Genomic DNA, 7,389 nt, shown 5'->3' with positions numbered 1-7,389 from the left:
CTAATTGTGCTTTTTTGTCCTTCCCTTCCCCGAACCCCCGCTATGATGATTTTACTTTTTGTGATGATAATTATAGGGATATGAAAGTGGAAGAGATTGAGCATGGTCAAAATGGGGAGTTCAAGCTCATGATGGAATGCCTACTTGAAGGAGAAACCAAAGAGCAAAATGCCTTGGAGGAGCTTTTGGAAAATAGTCTCCAAAATGATTTGGCGCTTGAAAGGTTGAACTCACAAATGGGAGAACTGCTTGATGCTTTAGAGGTCCAAAAAGCCTCGAAAGTGAATGACAGCCAAGAACCTTCCTTAGAAGTTGAAACTGGAAATCCTTCTTTGGCACTTGATCCAAATCAAGAAGAACTCTCATGTTCTCAAAATGAGAGGCTAATGCTCATGTTGGAGGCCATTCTTGAAAATGAGGAGAAGCAAAACTTGTAACTCGAGGACTTAAAACAAGCACTAAATTGAAATGATGAGACTATCCGCTTTTTGGAAGATCAAATGAAATCATTGTTTGAGGTTCATTATGACTACCAATTTGAGAGTGTGGAAAGAGGTAAAAAATAGTCCAACTTCGAGGAAGAAAGTGAGCTTTATTTTGAGGAATCAAGAATTGAACATCCGCCAACCGACTCCATGCTTGTTGGTGATGCTAAGAAAATAATGGAATTAGAGTCAACTGGTGTAGTTGAAAAGATGGTTGAAATTGACTCTAGTTCAGGGGAAAAAGTGGATGTCAAAATCCGGAAAATGTTGCAAGTTGGGAGTTTGATATTCAATTCCAAGCACTTTTCAACTTTAGACTTGTATGGTGATATGGGAATTGAGCCATGTGAATCCAAGTGGGAGTGCAAAGAAGAAAGACAAAATCCATACATCTTGCAATTTAAAAATTCATGAACGCAAAATGACATTCCTCAAAAGAGAGCCAAGAAATGCAAAACGAAGAAATTAAAGTTTGGCTTGATCATCTACTTACCACCCCCCGTCGATCGTGGTTACAAACTTGATTCCAAGTTGGGTGCCCATATCATATCCTCCAATTGGAGAGAAAAGTGGTAAAGTTGACTCGTGTCGTGTCATTACGTTAAATGCGGCGCTTGGTGGGAGGCAATCCATCATTTTCATAATTTTTAGTCGTTTTTGATTTTTTTTTTTAAGAATAGCTTAATATATTATTTTTGACTAATCTGCCAAGTTTCATAATTTTTAGAGTTGAATTGAGTAGTTTGAGGTGTTTGAACAAGCCAAAATAGTGGCTGCCCAGATCTGTGCAGTAGAACTCAGGTGCAACTACTCCTGCGAAAAAGTTCACTCATGTGCAGAATCGCAAAAGCGTGTTAAGGGGCGCAGATGCGCATTATGCACAGAATGATCATTCTATCATAGAAGCGGCTCCGCGGAAGCGCTTCATGTGCCACATGTGCATAAGTCGGGCAAGTTTAATGAACCAAGCCCTTATTTCATTAAGTAACACTCTAACCCTTTTTCCCCAAACTCAAAACTCCTTCTCATCTCTCACATAAGGCAACTACTGCTCAAATCCTACTACCAGCGCAGAAGGAAATCAGGTAATCATCTTGTTCCTTCTGTCTCTTAACTTCTCTCTCTTCTTTCTCGATTTTCTTTTTCTCTCATCATCATATACTCTTCTCCATGGCAAAATTTCCACATCCCATTTTCTCTTCTTTAATCAACATGAATTTTTGGGGTGAGTGAAATTGGTTGAGTGTAGTTGTGTGTGCTGTTATTGTTGAAAATAAATTGGGGAAGTCTGAGTACCTAATTGCTTCAAAGAATCAAAAATCACTCTGTGCTCGTCATATGTTTGACAAATTGTCTGAAAGAACTTTTGTTACTATGTACCTTAAAATCATGTGGAATCAAGTCATATGTTCATGTAGTGCACTAATTTTAGAAGTCTTAAGTATGAATTTTGTGCCAAAAACATGATTTAAATCGAAAAGAGTTGGCAGTTTCTAGGCTTTTGAAACTTCTAATGAACACCGTAGAAGCAGAAAAGGGTCGTACATACGGCCTTGCACCTTCCACATGTGCGATTTCTGGTCAGCTGCAAAAGATCACAGAAGCAGAGCCACACCTGCAACGAATTTTCCGTAGGTGCGATGACTGAAAGAATTGTGCAATTCCAGTAGCTTTGCAACTGGAGCTTCCAGAGCCCTTTGGCTCGGTTCTTTGGCCTAGTTTATGTGTTTTTAATTACTTAACATAACTCTAATGCCAAACTAATTTTGTTTTGATTTTTAGGTACTTTGAGCTTAAAATGGATCCGAACATGAACGAAAATGCGACACTTGATCATAAAATTGAAGAAGTGGCTGAGGATTTGAACTATAATACCAACAGATTCATGTCTTCCAATTGTCAAAATCGGTATTATGATAATCTCCTCACGAAGAAGCTCAAACTTGAGATAGGAATTGCCAATTACAAAGTGGCCGATCTCCTTTCGAATTTCCATGGATGGCTAGTTTAAAGCGGCTAGACCTGCTTCATCCCCACTCCATGCAACGCCAATGAGGAATGAGTGAGGGAATTTCACGCGAACTTAAAGCGCACACAATTCCAAAACCATGAACTTACAATAAGGGGAAAGATTGTGAAATTTGGATTTGAAGAGATAAATGATGCCTTATGGGCTTCAAAATCATCCATTCAAGCCAATGTGAAAAAGAGATACACGTGACAATGGTGATTAGCTAGTCTCAAAACTTTGTCCTACATGTAAAATAGTGAGTTGGACTAAAAATAAAAAGGGCATCAAATGTGGTGATTTCACAGCTGAAGCAAAAATATGGTTGTATATCATTGCGAGCATAGTGTTTCCTTGTGGGAACGTATCTGATATCACATGTACTATTACCCTGATGATTGCTTACATCCTTGATGGCATTCCAGTAAATTTTGGTTATTACATAGTTCAGAAGCTGAAGGAGTACGTGCTTCAATGTATCTCGACACTGATATTTCCATCATTGATTATAGAGTTGTGCCAATGTGCGCAGGTTGAGGAGTGGGATGGATGTCTGTGGATACCGGCAGACAAATCCTTTCACCTATTGAGAGTGACATGAGAAGGCAGTATGCTAAAGAGCAAGAAGTGGAAGATGGAGATTGTTGTAGGTGAAGGGTCCTCCTCAAGCTACACATGCCGAGGGACCATTTGGGATGCTAAATTTCCAGCTTGCCTCCATTCACGACTTAGTGTCACAGCTCCCTAGTGGGCCTTCACACTCCCAGCCTATGACTGAGTATTGTAATAGGGAAGAAATGAAGACCTACCTGGAGGCCCAAAAAATCAGGCAGACTCTCATGAAAAGTTAGCAAGTTTTGTTAAGAGGCTCGAGGAAGAATATGGAAATATGGCCAAGGCTCATGTTGCACTCCAGGAAGACTTCCAGAAGGAGATATAAAAACAAGAAGAAGGGAAAGTTCATGGTAAAGATGTGGAGAGGCATCAAGGCCATATACAAATGGGGTCAGCCAAACATAAAGATACCGGTCGAGGAAAACGATGATAGTGAAGAGTATTCCTCCCTGTCGAATGTTGATGCTGATATTGATGATACCGATGATGAGGTCGAGAGCTCTACACAGCAGAGATGAGCCTTTTCCCGTAGTCTTCTAATCTGATACAGACCTCAGGAAGACCCTAAAACTACTCTTATTTTATTTTTATATTGTGCAGTGAGGACATTATAGTATTTTTAGTTGGGGTGACTTTAGGGAGTATACTTTATTTGTACATTTATGCTTGAATTGTACCCTTGTCGGGCTTATGCTTTTGTATGGATATTGTGCGTATTTTTGGTTATTACCTGCTATTACCTGCATAAATATGGTGTTACTTAGTACTTGCCCGTTTTTGGCAAGTACCAGTCTCTGAATCAAGGAAAATCGGCTTTACTCTCCCAGATTTGGACAATATTTTATTTGTATACGTTCATAGCAAGGATATGTGGTCCAATTCACTGAGATCTCCAACTAATTTCTGATCCTAGTCAAACTAGGGATTACCTGGTTTCTTCTCCTAATCCGATTCTAAATTGATTTTTTGCATGCTCTTCTTTCCTTGTTTATGTTCGATTGATTGTATTTCCTTATTTGTGTGTTGATTTTTATTACTATATAAACCCCCTTTCCCCATTTTCCCTCGAAGACGGAACTACTGTTATTGCTACTGCTTTCTCAAACTCACTCACTATAAACTATTCTAAGATTATACTCTTAGTCGGCTGAAAACCAAGGCCACCGGAAGTGAGCACTGCCCGAGGTTCATCTGAGACCCTTGGGAACTCTGATGCACTGAGAATCTTGGGTTTTCTGTTGTTCTTTCCTTGTTACTGATAGGCAAGCTGGTGGCACTAATTTTCTACCTTATTATCTCGTTAGTTCTTCAAACTGGTGAGTAATGAGGCTCTTGTAATTCCATTCTCTTTTGCTTGTGTTCATGTCATTTAGGCCTTTGTGAATCAATATGCTATTGTTGCCTCTTCTAATATTCATGTTTGTCTTAGCATTATCCTGTACCCTATCCTTTTAAATTCTAAACCTGTTTGAATTCTGAACTTCGACGCAGGCTTGTTATATGTGTGCAATTTGAATGATTTCTGATTATCTTCAACCTGCTCTACTATTCTGATCACATATTTCTCTTCATGGACCATTTCACATGTCTTGTCTTGGATTCTTGTATTCTTAAGAGGATTATATCCTACCAGAACCTACTTGAATGAATTACTTTATGATGAATCCTTCATGTATGTTCTACAGTTTCCCTGCTTTATTCTTATATGAGCCTTATCTACCAGCTACTATCTCAGTATTTTAGCCAAACATGTTGCTCTCTAATGTGGTGTTTGGTCAGTCCTGTATTCTTTAGTATTGCCTAGGTTTCTAGTAAAATCCCAATACACTTAGTTTATATTATTGTGCATAGTCGACTGGCTTATGTTCTGAAGGATCTTTATTGTATTTGGCCTTAATATTGACATATCTTCCTACCATGATGTCTTTGGACTTAGAAATCTTTGTGTTATACTTAGCATGATTAGGATTCTTATTGACTGTTATAGACCATGCCTACTTGCTTGTTTACAATGTGTAATATCTATTCTCTGACTATGACTCTATCAGGCCTTCATGCCTTAGATTCCTAGTTTTAAAATCCCTTTTAGGCTAATTCTGGCTCATGCTTTACTCTAAACTTGTTTTTCTGGAAAACTAAGCATGTATGTGTGCTTACCATGTTAATTTAAGTGACATGCCTCCCTAACTCTTCTAATGTTGCTCATGCTATACTCTTTCACTTGTTGTGAATCTATGTTATTAGTTTTTCATGTCAAACTCACCATATGGAAACTAAGTTCTACTGATTCTCCTAGTTTCATGTTCAAGCCCTTGTTTCACCCATCCTATCACCCTAGCTTCTAAAATGCAAGTGCCAATATGCTTTATGTGAATCCCGCTGAATGTCATGTAATCCTGTCCATATGAGGTATTGCTTCAGGGTTGTTTAATTGATTGCTATGTGTGGTTCGTTAACTTATATGGTTATGTGGTTAATTTGTAATTATTGGGTTTGGTATAAGTTCATGTATGGCCCTGGGCTGTGCAAATGGACACATTTTGCTATTTGAGATGCGTTTGGATCTAAGTCTGCTATTTATGTGAACTTGAGCCTGTTGAAGGCCTAGGCGGTACTGGGTTACTTTCATTTGGGCCTGCTCTTGGTCCTGCAGTTGTTCTATGTGTAAGATTTATAGCTACATTATTATTTTGGGCTTGTAATAATTTGTAAACAAAACAGTTGGGGAATTAGTGGAATGGGGGAACGAGTATCCTTTAATTTTCATATGAACAGGCAGAGAGCACCTCTATGGGGTCTACATGCTTTGGTTGCTACTTTGTTCTATATGCTCTATTTCTGTACAGTAATAGAAATCATGCATAGAGGAACTCAAACACTTCACCTACTTAACTTGTCTAATACTCGTACATCATCAGACGCATGTTTGTAAAAGTTTAAGTGCACTACTTGTTCACATGTCTATTTATATGATAGCATGTTTATAGGAATCAAATGTCAACAAGTATTTGCTTAACGTGTGCGATTACAATATTATTATTAGATAGCATGAATATAGGGTCATATGCTAATATTCATCTAGATACCATGCCTATAGTGCCTTAATTGATTAACTAATCGAATGTTTCTATTGTTCTTATTACACTACCTGCCTAGATAGCATGCCTATAGGAATAAACATGATAAAATTGCATTCAAAAACCAACTATTAGATAATCTTCCTATAAGGAATCTGTTATTCTCTTAGAAAGCATGCCAATAGGATCAGACATGGGTAATTCTAAGTTTTCAAATGGTTTCACTGCCCTATTGTGCAAATCACTTGGAGATCATGTCTATTGGTTTTATAATACCCGTAATTTGAAAATTTGATAGTCTAAAGCAACAGCACTGCCTGTATGTCATTTTAAACTGGGATCATATAGAAGCCATGTCTATAGGACTTAACGACTTTAATATGCCTTGATTCTAAAACTGCCTAATATGAAATTTGCCCACGTGCCTTTGTTCCTATGTGTGGAGGCTAACATGAACCACTCAATTCTATTATGTGCAGTCCTACTTGTTCTGAATGTGCGACTAGTTTTATCATTTTGAGCACCCTAAGTAAAGTCTAGAACCACCCAAATAGTAGGTCCAAAGCCTCCTGGACCATGGATATGGGACGGGTAATGCACGCGTAGGAAACAGTTTATAATTGAATTAGAGAGCTTTAGGTAAACAACATTAACATAGTAATTGGGTAGCAGGAGATGATAGTCTGTTATCGCTGAATAATATGAGCAACCCCTACCCTAAGGGAGTTGCGATGTATTATTTATGTTGCACAGGGTGATCCTTTAGGCTAAAAGACGTACGACCCCTTCCCTTTATATGCTTGTTGTTCACACTTAGTCGTCAAATATAGACCAACCAGTTGCATCCTTGTAACCTAAATAGTTTAATTCTTAGGTTGTTTTCTTTACACTTGTTTATATAGAACCTTCAACTTACACATCTTGTTTTTCACTTATATGATCACTTAGCTTAATTATAATTCAATAATCCACATAGCGTAAACTTCGACCGGGACCCACCATTGTGGACCTTGAAGAGTGCCTAATACCTTCTCTTCGAAGTAATTTGAGCCCTTACCTAATCTTTGGTGACGCATACTAGTTCAAACAGATTTTTTCGCAAATAGGTGCCCTAACGTAGCATAAAAATCGTTAGGTGGCGACTCTCCTCTTTTAGTACCCATTTAAAAGAGTTGTCACACGTCAAAACCCGCTTTCGCGAGGT

Source organism: Nicotiana tomentosiformis, chromosome 12 (assembly GCF_000390325.3).
Source record: "Nicotiana tomentosiformis chromosome 12, ASM39032v3, whole genome shotgun sequence".
Lineage (NCBI taxonomy): Eukaryota > Viridiplantae > Streptophyta > Magnoliopsida > Solanales > Solanaceae > Nicotiana > Nicotiana tomentosiformis.
This window is presented reverse-complemented; position numbering follows the sequence as displayed.